The 13723-nt window shown below is 34.7% G+C and overlaps 1 protein-coding gene across 2 annotated transcripts in view; it reads left to right on the forward strand.

Moving 5' to 3' along the window:
• The first annotated feature begins 987 nt into the window (after window positions 1–987).
• Window positions 988–13723, forward strand: part of LOC143693955 (uncharacterized) — a 183785-nt gene continuing 171049 nt past the window's right edge. The window contains exons 1-2 of one of the 2 annotated variants that reach the window (XM_077177238.1): window positions 988–4061; window positions 5955–6055. The gene's annotated coding sequence lies outside the window, so the exon portion shown is untranslated. The remainder of the gene's footprint in view (window positions 4062–5954; window positions 6056–13723) is intronic. The other variant, XR_013182073.1, reaches the window with a different exon arrangement.

Consider the following 13723-nt stretch of genomic DNA (forward strand, 5'->3'; position numbering starts at 1 on the left):
ATGCCTTTTGTATGGTATATAAATACAGAACTTGAAAAATCTCTATAGGTTGCTACTGCTATTTTAATCAAACTAAAATTGATAAGTGAAACAGTTGATACAGAAGTGTCATTCTGATGATGAGATCTGTAGGAGACTTCTGTGTGTTTCTGTTATGGGTTATACTGGTTATATTTTTATTTCAGAAAAAGTTATTTTCTTATCAAAAAACTTTGACTTTATGGACTTTTCTTAGAGGAAGGCTCCTGTGGATATCCTCCTGCATTCTCTATCTGAAGTGGATATTGAGCTCCTGTGTCAGGTATTTTGCAAAAGGACCCAGCACGTGGGATCTTCCATGCTACTACTGAGAACCTTTATTTAAGAAAAAAGTTTAACTAATCTCTTGGAGAATCCTTCAGTGATGTATGGATAATGATTTGGTGGGTAAGGCGTACAGGAAGGAGTGCCAAGCTATTTGTGATTGTTTCAGTCTGTTGGATATTCTTGTACTTCCCATCAGGTATTTAGTGTATTTTAGTGGTATATGGTTAGATTACAAAAATAAGTTTTTATAGTAGCTATCAACCTTTATTTTCTAGTTAAAAAGGGGAAAATTCATTTCATTAAACAGTAGAATGTGGAATATAAAATTCAAGCACCTTTTTTAATTTTTCATAGTGACTCATTAAAAATGAATGGATATGGAAAGGCAGGAGTTCAAAAAGTCACCCTTTGGCAGTCTCTTTTCTAATTTCTCTTGTTCTTCCTTATGCTAGATTCTAAAAAACATGAAGTATTCTGAGATGTGTTTTGTGTCTGTTATTCCTAGTAGTATTGATTCCTGGTTTATTTTCCTACAGATAATTTATTCATATTCACCTGTAGGTCATTTTGTATACTGTCACATGTAGTGGAAAATGCATACAAGTGATCCACTGAATATTGATATAACAGAATTGTGGGGTAATTCATTTTGGAAGGAATCTCCGGAGGTTTCTAGTCCAACTCACTGTTCAAAGCAGGGTCAGTCCTCAGGTCAGCCTGGGCTGCTCAGGGCTTGATCCAGCTGGATCCTGAAAACCTCCAAGGCTGGAAAATGCACAGCCTCTTTGGCAGCCCTTTACAGGGAAAGAACTGGCTGATCAGGCATGATTTATCCTTAGTAAATCCATGCTGGCTCTTCTCAATCACCAAGCTTGGCACGTACTAAGCAACAATGAAGGCTAAATAACTTCTCAAGTGCATGAAATGTGACAGATTTGTTAAGCCATTATCCTAGCGAGTAATTTCAGAGGAACCTTGGTGTACATTGGAAACACAAATGGAAACATTTTAAAGGTCTGGTGGGTACTATTGACCTTGTATCCTTTATCTCAGATTCATAGTTTCTCCATGTCTTTGCATTTAATTTCTGCTTCTGCTGTGTAAAGTCCTGGGCACAAGGGAAATTGGGAAAATTTTATTTAGATTTTTTTTTTACTTCAGAATGTTAATACTGATTTTTTTTTGTACTTAGTTCTAAAATTTCTGTCAGTGTTTTGTCATTCTGAAATGTCTCTGAGCCACTGAAAATCTTTTACTTGGTACTGCAGTAAAAATAATGGATATTTTTACTGCAATTCATGGTTATGCAACTGATAAGCCTATCTAAAAGCGTGAACCTTCTTTGCTGTTAAGCGAGAAGCAGTTGACTATAAATGTAGCAATACTTCAGTGAGTAATCTCAGTTTAATCAGCTTTCAGTAAGTTTTTATTAGAGGAAATATTAGAGTTGCTTGACAGTACAAACCATCCAATTTTTAATGTCACATTCTCTCCTATTCCTTAGGTTTTTATGGCATAGGCCAACATGACTAGACATGACTAGACCCAAACTCCCAACAGAATGACATATTCTGTATTCTTGTCAGATTGTTCAGGCCTCATGTCTCAACTGGGACAGAAACCAACCCCAGAGTTGAATATAGATGTATTTTACAGCCTGACTGTCTGAGATATATGGCCCATAGGTAAAACTAATTGTTTTTAATATGTGTAAGGAAAGAATTCATGAAAATCAATTAATTTTAAAACCTGTTTGGCAATGGGTTCTGTTAGCTATGGACAGAAATGAGAAAGAGGGTAAAGGAATGATCTGTAGTAAATGTTGAGGCAACCTTAAAGGTCTTTAATAAGTGTATTTCTTTTCCATTTGATTTTAACATTCCATGAATGTTAAATGAGTCTAAACAAAATCTGAAAGAAGGTGGAGCATAGAAGGTTTAAATATAGTAGATCTATTGTAGCTAACAAATCAATTCTACATAAGCAGATTTTTCTTTAAGTGTTTCTTTTTCAGTCTGTCTGAAAATTGTATTTGTTGGATATATTCAAGATCAGCTAACCAAAAATATGAATATTTCTAATCTAGTGTAGTATAGTAGTGATAACTGTGATAAAAAAGTAGCTCCTGGAGTCAATCTTCATTCATTAACATGGAATTAATGAGCTAAGTTTTATTACATCAATAAAAATACTTCCAGTTTATAGAAAGAATTTATATTTCATAGAAAATAGAGTGTATAAACCATATGTTGTAAATACTTAATGAGAAATGTTTGTATCTTGATTTTATATTTTGATTGAGAATGATTTCTCCCATCCCATTTTGGACAGAAGAGTTTGCCCATTGTGCAGTTAAATGAAATAACTGAAAAACACAGGAGTCACAGGCTGGTGGCAGTGCTATTACTGTGCCTAATATATATCACAAGACACTGAAATGCTGCCTGTGGGGGATATTCCTAAGAATACATTTTCACTACTGTAACTCTACTTCCCTTTTTATGTGTCTTGCCAATTTTAGCTTTAACATATTTAGTTGGCTTTTAATTTCACCAGTCCATTTCAAGAGTGCAATGAATTCTGTAGCTAATACACAAAAAACCACAAAAAGATACTTGTGAACACAGACAAAGCCAGATAAATTGCAAAGGCAACAAGGGTTTTCAGTTACCAAATGTTTGGGCTTGTAGTCAGAGGTTCCTCATGCAAGGCTTGTTTTTATTAATTGTTTTTTCTAATTCCTACTTTTTTTTTTAATTAATTCTCCTCAAGATTGAAAGAATGAGAATGAGTGGGTTATATCATGCTTGAAATTACTTTTTTTTAGTGTAAAAAAAATTGGGGTAGAAGTTGCAAAATTGAGAGCCTCTATTTTTTCCTGTACAAATGAATGTATTTGAACAAGGAAAAGGATGATTATGGTTTGCGTAACCCTCTGTCACATGGATGTTACTATGCAAAATAGTATTTGAAGTTCTTTAACTTCTTTAGGACTAAACTTATGACTTTGGAGAGCTATGTCTAATGATCCATCATTAATAATAAACATTTGAGCAGCCTTATGGGTTGATTTTACCTTGTGGAGAAAAAAGACTATTAAAAAATAAGCTGTAAAATGTAATTCAAGTCATATAAAATTATTCTCAGGTACAGATAATTATTTTATTCTGGTCTTTTTAATAATTGAGTTTTGTGTTATATCACTCTTTCCATTTCAAAGGCACCTGAAATGAACCAGAAAGAATAGTCCTAGTTGTCATCATAGTACCTATTTTCCACCAGCCCTATGCTGTTTCTTGCCAACTTGTGGCTGAGTTCCAAGGTTACAATTACACTGTTAGAGAAATAGAAGAAAGTGTCCTGTCAGTCAGCTATTAGCAAGAGATACCAGAAATCAAAAAAGGTATCTATTTGTACTTACATATTGGATTATGGAGCAGAAATCATCTGATGCATTCGATGACTACAAATGCATACGCTGAATTTTGTTCTTTCTCATGAAAGAAGTAACTATGTTCTCTTAAAATAAAACAACCCTCCCCAAATGCTTAACTGATGGCACTTTTTAAGGTCTATTCCCTCTGCTATGCTGCCACTGCCTTTTCTCAACATACTGTGAATCTTTTTCCAGGGAAACAGGGAGAAGGAACTTGGAAAAAAAATAGCAAAGCTAGTCTCTGAATTGGTTTTGCCACTACTCTTCAGAAGATTTGTAGAAGTGGACCCAGAGCACCTGTTACCTTGCCAGCCATGAAGTAAGTGTATTCAAGTTCTTTAATTGATAAATGAAGAGCTCAATGGCTGTTCCATTGGTCTAGATCTCTAGTGCAGTGGCCAGGTCAGCAGGATCACTATTTCTGTGAGGATAACCTTCTCTTCCTATATATATATATGCACAGAGCCCATAGCAAAGTTTTTTTTTTTTTTGAAAAGGCAGAAAAACTGGCAAAGTTGAGCAGAGGAAGTCATGGGAATAGGGATGGGTGTAAAGAGGAAGGCTCATGTCAAGATGAATGGACAAAATTGGTCAACTTAAAGATAGATGACTTTGAAACATATGAGACATGCTGCCTGCTTATTTATCTTATAATGAAGAAATTTAATCCAGATGTGGTTTAAATGACCCAAATCCAAACCCTTTATGCAAAATTAGACTCTTCTTTACTAAATACCAAAATTAAACTCCTTTGAGTAAGAGCTTATAAGAAAAATTACAGTAAGGTAAGCAGGCATTATTGTAATGAATTTTTTTTTGATTAGTAAGAAAGTTCAGCTAGATCATGAATACAAGTTGTTTACTTGTTTGCTGGTTTTGCTGAGGAATTAAAACTACTTTAAGTTGAACCTGTCATTCCCTTTGAATAATCTGTTTTTTTAAAAAATACCTTTCTGTACTTTCTCCAACAACTAGTGAGTGCTGTTCTTTTAATGAGAATTTTGTTGTGTGTTTCCTTGCAACTCCCCCTTTCTATGTTATTTACTGGGAGAATGTGACCTTATTCTGGGTCACAATTCAGTTTAATCTTTTGGTATGTTTTTTATCATGGAAGAAAGGACATTATGCAATAGATCACAACATGAACAAGGTTATTTTCCTGAAGATTATTTACTGTAATTTTTCAATAGCATGCCAGTAAAGAACCTTTATGGTTGCCATTAACCCTGAGTACAGGGTTATTTCATCCTTCCCGAATTGCTGGAAGGACTTTTAATGAAAATAAAGCCTTCTGCCAGGAGAAACTAGAAATTTCTGTTCATAAAAAAATGTTTAAAGGGCTGATAAAGTCTCAAACAAACAGTAAACATGAATGATGTGTATAGATATTATGTTACTGTAATTTATGGAGAGTGGGTTGATGGACAAAACATTTCTCATCTGTTTTTTCTACGGATTCTAAATTGGGCCGTGCAGAATTCTACATGAATATCTAAAACAAAAGCCTGCTCAGGAAGGCAGGTGTAGGAGGACTGTTGGTCCTATGAGATAGCCATATATTTTAAGAAATTTACCTTCTAAGTCCAGAATCTAGGCCTATCTGTGCAGATGTACTGTAAATATTCTGCTCCACCAGAAGGAGCATTTCCTTAAGCATTTAAAAATGTCAGAAATATTTTTATAATTAACAGAATGTCTGTGAGAAAATGAGAAATGTGAACTTCCTAGGCTTTTTCATGTATTGAAGCCCAGATGTTACAGGAAATAAGAGAGATCTTACTGCCTTCATTGGTCTGCTCTGATCCATCATAATCTCTGTAGGGGAAATGTATGTTGATTATGAGTCTAATTACAATTCCTTTTTTGAAATCTAATTGCTTGTAAAAGGTACAAGAATGAGCAAGTAGGAGGTTACTACCCTCTGTACATGTTGGGTAAAATTCCAGCTGGCAGGGCACTGCTTTCCTCATCTCATTTATCCTCTGTGCTTTTAGCCTTGATGTGAATATAATAGTGGCTTCTTTTATTTTCAGCCTGATTTGGGTTCCACATTCTCTGGGAATTATTCCTGGTCTGCAGAGATGTAAGGGAAAGAAAAATAGAACTATAATCCTCTTTTGAAAGAATCAAGGTTTTTGGATATTTATATATATCTATATAATTGGCAGCTGATTCAGATTCATTGGAGGGCTCTTTTTCTTTCTGCACTTAGGATGTGGCCAAATATGAATCTCTAGGAATAAAAAAATCTGTGGAACTGAGAACAATGAGGCTACAAAGGGGAGAGTGGTTCTAAGGTTATACTTCCCTCAGGTATGTAACTGAATGGACTTTGTATTTTCATGTGGAAGGGTCTTTTATCAAAACTGAGATAGCACTGCAGACTCAAAGAAACATAAAAATCCTGTGAATTCTGCCAGAACTGAGATTAGTGCCATAGGTTATAGAACCATTTTATGATAATAAGACCATTCTCTTTCAGAAGTATCTATGACTGTATGGCTTATTGGAAAATGAGCAACAGAATTTTGGACAGAAGTAGTGGCATAAGTACTGTTTGTGGAACCTTAACCTGGGCCCAGCAGGCATTTCCCAGAGGAAGGAGCTGTCAGGGGAAATTTCCTTAGGCAATCCCCTTTGGCAGACTTTTTCTGGCCCTGTGCATACTGTAGCTCTGGGTTCTCTTTGGCAATCTCTCCCTAACTAGATGGTCAGATGACTCTTTACCGTGGACCAACAGCCATGACTCACAGAGAAACGTTTCAGGAGAAATTTCTTTTGTCAGCTTTCTTCTTTGGCAGGCCTTTTAGCCCTACTCATACTGCAGCTCTAGGGCGTGTTGTTTTCTCAACCTTAATTCTATATCTTCATCTGAGCCTTAACCCAAGAACTATAAAAATAATTTTCTGCAGCCCCCCTCTTGCTTTGGCAGCCCCTTTTCACACTTACTTGGCAGCTTTAGGCTTTCTTTGTTTGCAAACTATAAAAAAATTTGCAGGTCTTAACTACAGTTTATGACAGTGTGTTTGGCAACTTTTACTTTTTTAGGAAAATGTATCAGTACTTCATTGTTGTGCTGAATGTGCTGTAAATTCATATACTGCATGCTGAATAGGCAGGCTGTTAGTGCTACTCTTCTCAAATACTTACATAATTTAGTTTGTACTAAAATTCATTCTGAGGGGAGATAGTTATTTTTATGGTATGGAATGAATGGAAACGAAAGTCTAAACTCCTTCAGATGAACATATGTGGTACCTAAAAGTTTGTGTAAAGAAGACTGTCTTCTATCATCTGACTGCTATGTTCTCTCACTCTCCTAAAGTAATTGAAATACCTAATTTTGTAGATGTTGCATTCATGATTCATACAGAACCAGAGTGCATAACAAGGATATAAGCACCTCTATATTTTACTTCTAGGAGGAAGTGGTCTCTGCTGATTTGAGTGAATATCACTGTCACACTTATTTTAACAGCAAGTCCAACTACATTTTAAACTTGAAATTTAATATATATAAACTTGAAATATATATAATATATATAAACTTGAAATTTAATAATATACGATACCTTTCACTAGAGCATCTGTCAGAAAAAAATAAATTTTCTTCTCTGTGTAGAGGGAAAAGAATCACCTTTGCTCATTAGGCACATGAAGAATGTAATTTCATATGGTATATCTGTTTTACTGGCAGATTTTGTAACATGGCTGGAGTGATAAAGCTCACAACATAATTAAAGTGGCAAGAGTTTAACAATCCCCCAGTTTTATTGCTTAAAACATAACCTGATGATGTTTCAGAAATTCATGAGATTTTCAAGTGCTGGGGATAAAAAAAGTAGTATGATAAAGCTATTTCATCTTGAAATATTCAGGAGAGATGGAATACTAACCCATGTGAGGGTGACTCCATTTTGGTAGGAAAAGGCTTAAAAATATATATGATCAAGGTCTAAAAAGTAATAGCTTAGGAGGAAAGTGATGACAAGCAGAAATGTTACTCACAAAATTCCATGGTTCTGGAGTTAAGGGGCAGTCCCTGAAACCACTAGGAAGTCAGCATGAAATGGGTACTTTTTTGTGCAGAATGTAGGAATTCTGAAATTTCTCACTCCAGGAAGTTATGGAGTGGCAGTGTTTGAGACAAACTTTAGCTGCATGGAATGTAGAATGTCACAATAGAATCTTTTACATTCTTAAATGTCAATCAGTTTCACTTATGTTCTGGTTTGTTTGTTTTTTCCTTGATAAAGCAACACCTTTTCTGATAACACCTATCAAAAATTTCATCAAAATAAAGACATGTATTTTAAAAATATGAAGAATCTAGTAAGATTCTACATTTCTTTTTTTAGACTATTAAAATGAAATATTCCATTTATGACCCTTTTCCTCAGTAAATATTGGAAAATCAACATAAGTTGATCATTCTCCTCTTCTTACACACCAATACCAGCAGTCAGATAGTCTTGTCATTGTTCACCAGGGTCTTCCCTTGGGTCTCTTAGAGATTGGGTCTCTTCATGATGGTATGTTTTAGAAGAGACATCTAAATATGAGGCAGCCAGCTAGAGTTCCCCTGGAGGAGTATGAACATCTTAAGTCTATTGGAAATTCTTTTTTATTTTTCAGTAAAACAAGTCAAATTTTTAAAGATAAGGAAACATATATGTTCTAGACCCAAAAAATTATCTCTAAACAGAAAATTGCTGAGAAATTTGGGCATATTCTCTCCATGCAGTTTGCAAGAGTTCATAATGGAGGCTAGTTAGAACATTAAAGGAAAAAAAGATGGTGGTTTCTCGACCCAGAAAGGGATTGAGCTGCTCAGCAGAAGTTGCTCCAGAAAACTGACTAAGCCTCCTCTACCATTAAGAAAGAGAAAACCAAGGATCCATCACCTTTTCTTCCATACTCTGAGCTTATTAAGTAGCTCTTTTCCACCTTCATCCTATACAGAACATTATATGTGATCTGTTTGAGAGGATTATATTGTGCAAAACTAGCATGCATGCTTTTTTATATCCTCTTAAAATAGAATAATATTGGTTGTAGATTTTTTTAAAATATCAGAATCATTGCATACAGCATCCCAATTTAAATGATGGCACTGCAGTTTTTCATTTCTATTATTTTTCTCTGAAGACTTGTTCTGCTAAAGGCTCTGCTGTTGACAAGATGATCTCATTTCTCTTTTTGTAAAGAGAAAGTCAACTTTCCAAAATTTTGATTCAATAGAAAACAATACTTATTCTACTGGTACTAAGGGCTTAGAGAGGATTTTTTCATTTTTCTTTTCCCAAAGTAAACATTTCCCTCAGAGTGGTGCAGTCCATTTTGAGAACAGCAGCAGAAATTGATGGTATTTAAAGTAGGACCAATAAGGAGCTTGTTTGTACTTTTGTATCCAATCACCTTTTTGAATTTTGGCTAGGAGAAAATAATTTTTGACTCAAATATATTCATAGTGCCTATGCAGAGAAGGCAGTAGACTCTAATTATCTTTTTAAAGTTCCATTTAAAACATAAAACCAAGGGTAACCAAAAATATTAGAAAGTATTCTTTGCAAGAACACAGAAATTTATTTCTACTTAGAAAGGGTTAAGAAATTGGAAGATTTTAAAGATAAGATTTCTTTAGTCACAAACATAACTTCTGCTTGCCCCCAGTTCCCCATTTTTATTTTCCTAATTTATTTTTTTCTTTAATATTCATTCTAATTTCAGGACACTGACTTTTAACTGACCAAGTGAAGCGTTGCACATTCTTGGGAGGAGTTTTACTTAAATATTTGAAAATATTTAGATTTGTCAACTCCTTTTTTAATACCCTTCTTCAAAGAAAGTTCTTGACAATAACCTTCTGCTCATCAGAATTCACTCATGGTTTGAGTTTTTCAGGTCTGTTTTTCATTGTATTTTTTACTGTTATGTTTCTGTTGTGGAAGCCTGTCATGTTCTCTGTGAGTAACTAAGGTAAAAATGATTGAGAATGGTTTAGGTGTTTTTTTTAAATCTCAGTAATGTTTCCAGTAAATGAATGGATATTTATATATGGTATTAAAGTAAATTTCCTGCAATTTTATTTAAATAGATCTCTGGCATTCAAGATAAACCAAGGAAAATATTTAGGTACAAATACCTAAATTATGTTCTTTAGTTATTTAATATAGAGGTAGATTTACCCGTTTAATTTTGTGTGGTTTGTTTCCTACCCTTTGATAGTATTGTTTTCTTAACTTATGCTTCAATGAAATTCTAGGAAATAGCCTATTTAGACTTGCAAGTATATCTTCCCAGAAACCTGTTAATTTCTGAGTGATTACTCTTTGTGGTGAAAGCATATTCATTTTTCATATTTTATTCATCTTAAATGAACTATTTGTTTCAGAAAAGGTCATACTTGTTATATGATTGTGAATTACTAGAAATAATTAAGCATTGGTTTATGTACTGGTAAACAGCATATAATGTAAATTTGCCTTCTCAAACTGTGGTACATTTTAAAGTTTCTTTTCATTGTTTATGTAGTAAACAATGATTGATTTCAAATTTTCTGTTTATTTTCCTGTAGGTTGTTCTTGATGATATAAATTTCAGATTCATTTTAGACAGAATGCTCATCTTTGATGAAAACACATCATTTACTTCTATTAATGATTTCTAGAAAATGTAAATGATGGATTCATTTATGGGTGAGCTAAAAAATTAGAATTTTAATTTATAATTATTTTTGCTTTGGCTAGTTCTCCCTAGAATGTTAGGAACCAGGACTTAGTCCCAGCAGACATTTGTGTATTTGATCCCAAATAGTTTCAAAGCAACCTTTTCTTGTAGTTAAGTTAGAGCCCGTGATTTAATGTATTATTGCTGCGCACCATGGAAAGTTTAATCTTTGTTAGTATGAAATAGCATGTTTTCTTTGATCCAGAGCCTCAAAAGCCCTTGGGTCTCAGCGATGGAATGGAGTGCCCAAATGGAATTACTTCCTGACATGGTGCTGCCTATCTTGCCTTCATTTAAAGTTTTCTGGGCATCTAAGCACCTACAGAGAGTTTTCCTCCATTTCATCACAGTCTGATGAACTAGTACATATTTTGTGCTTGAGTCTGCTCCAGATCCTCACAAAAGGGTCCTTCAAGAGTTCACTGAGAGAGGCTACATTCAATCAGCCTCTTCTTTGATACACCACAAGCATGTGCTTGAATTCCTTTAGCTCAACATTGTAACTCCATTTTGCAAAGGTATGGTAGTCTGAGATCTGCTGTCTTTTAGAGTGTGAGGGATTTTGCCTACTTTTTCCATACAGGTGGATGTTAGAGCTGAAGGCTTTTGCTAATTTGTTTGGAGACACTTGCCATTCTTTTATTGAAATTGTTCCATTATGCTGTGAGCAACTAAATTATTGTTGGAGCAGAAAAAAAGCAAGCAAAACTGTCTGAAGGGATTTGGAAATTCTGAAGAGGCCTGCTCTTCAACTCATACTTCAAGACAAAGTCAATTTAGAATAGACAGATATTTTATTGAATGCACAAATCCAGTCTTCAGAACAGGTGTCCTTTCAATTTCTCTTCTCCTGCCCATGTTCCCTCTCCACAAGGTCGAGACATTTTGGGCTGCTGCAGTGACTAAAGTTCTTCCTTCCCTGTCAAAATCTCTTATGAAAATCCAGTAGACAGTTGTTACTCTAGATCAGTTATGTTCAACTTTTTGAACCTCTTTAGAAAATTCACATTAATAGTGCTATGCAGCATAAGAACTTCTTGTCTTTATGTAATGTGGATTTTTTTAGAGATAGTTGGGACATACCTTGTATTAGCTATAAAACAGACATAGTATTACCTGTAGAAGAAGCAGAATTGTTGCATATTCATGGTTCCTCTCTGAGAATACCAATTTAGATAGAAAACCGAATTTAGTTTTTGTTTGCTGCTTTAAATGATCTCGATTTAGGCTAATGATCTCCAAATAAGAAACTCCATCAATTACAAGTAATTTGGTTTAAATTCCACAGGGTTGGTTTTTTTTTCAGCAGAGGAGGTTCAGGGCTAATGATTACTTTGGAGTAAATTATTTAGTGTGAGTGTATAATGCATACATTGTAATATATTTAGTTCTTCAGATACTCCGACTTTTAGCCTGAGATACTCAATAAAAGCATTAAGCCTATATTTAGAATACCTTTAGTTCTTTCATAAAGACAAGCCACCTGCAAAGTCTGTGTGTACATATATTGTGGGAGTGGGGCATTTAGAGGTTACATCTCTAGCAATCTGGTTCACTTAAAGTGAATTTATTTTCTTATGTAACTTGAGTCTTTTTCACTAGGGCTGAAAAAAAATCAATTTCTATGATACGTCACCTCTTCAAAGTCATAACCCATGCTGCTGATTCATGACATGATTACCATGCCTTCAAAACTTCAATTAGCTCAATCTGAAATAGAATTTCTAAAGGCAGTGTTGTCCTTTGAGGTAATATAAATGTCAGAAAAAATGTACTAGCTGAATAAATACCATCCACTTACAGTTAAATACTGACTGCAGATGGATTATGGCACTTAAGCATATAGAGCCATATATAGAAAAGGTTGCAAATATGCCTTTCAACCCTGTAAGTTCTGTCCAAGAAGAATCAATAGTAACAAAAAATAGACTTGCAGAGTTCTAAACTAAGGTGTTTCTCTAAGTTGTGTATTTTTGTGAAAATTTTTCTGCTTTGAAGTCAAATGCACATGAATTCGTTTAGTTGCTGTTTTGGTTTTTTGTGTACTGCTGATACTCTTAGTTCTTAAGTTTCACTAAATTTCAAATTGAAATTCACATAAATTGAGAAAACAGTACTATTTTCATTTTGAAAGAGTTTAACTTTTTTTGGTGCACAGAAACTTTGGCACCCAGTGCAGCATCCATGGATGTGGGCTGGGCTCTTCAACTTTGCACATCATGGATACACCTCTGGCTTTTCTTTGGAGAGATGACAATTGCATGCTTTGTACAGTCTCTTCACTTCTGTTAATCTGGTAATATAAAAAAAGGATTTAGTAGTCACTGGAAAGGGAGGTTGATAGACAAAGTGGTTTAAACGTAGCCCAAGGTTACTGTGTGTTTTTTCTTAAGGGGGCAGAAGAATATCCCAAAAAAGCTGTGAGCTATGGTGACAACTGTGAGGAATGCTTGACGGGCAGGTTTATATGAAGGGTTTGAATGGTCTTGGATTGTGCAGCATGCAATATGTTACAAAGCTGGCTTTAAAAGTTTGCCTACTTGGCCTCAAATTCTTCCAGTAAGTTGTCACAACAATTTCTTTTCAGAATGTTTGTACTCTCCTTCTGTTTGTGTTGCTGAGTGACTAATGTGGATGTGGGGTATACAGCTTACTGTAACAGATCTAAGGCTTAAGAATACTGTATGTTTAAGGCTTTCACATAAGAATATGATCAGCGAAAAACAGACAGTGGAAGTCTTCAGAAAAAAATATCAGAAGCAGTGTGGTTACTGCTACATGAATTTTTTTGGGATATGTGATTCTGAATTCTCTGTATTCAATATACCTCATAGAATATTCTAAGAGCTGCCTAGGCATGCAATGATGTGCTCTGTCCAGGTGATGTCAACATCTTGGTGTTCTTTCTACATCAGACCCTAATTTAAGACAATATAAAAATGTTTAAGGAGACAGTAAGTGGAGGAAATGCAGTATGTTTGGTGCTTTTGCAACCCCCTTGTTTCAGCTGTGTTCTGCAAACCTATGTGTTGTGAAAAATATGCAGAAAATAACTAACGTTATAATTTTCTTCAGCCAAATTATGATATGAGGGAACAGGTTGGGATTCCAGTGCACAGCTGAAAGTTATGGGGCAAGGAGGAATAATTCAGTAGGGATGCTCCTCTGTCTAACATTAAATCAATCAAAACAATGGTTTGGGTTCAACATTCTCATCAGCAAAAATTCCTCCATGAGCCAAAATGGAGAACA

The sequence above is a fragment of the Agelaius phoeniceus genome, chromosome 4, assembly GCF_051311805.1.
Source record: "Agelaius phoeniceus isolate bAgePho1 chromosome 4, bAgePho1.hap1, whole genome shotgun sequence".
NCBI lineage: Eukaryota > Metazoa > Chordata > Aves > Passeriformes > Icteridae > Agelaius > Agelaius phoeniceus.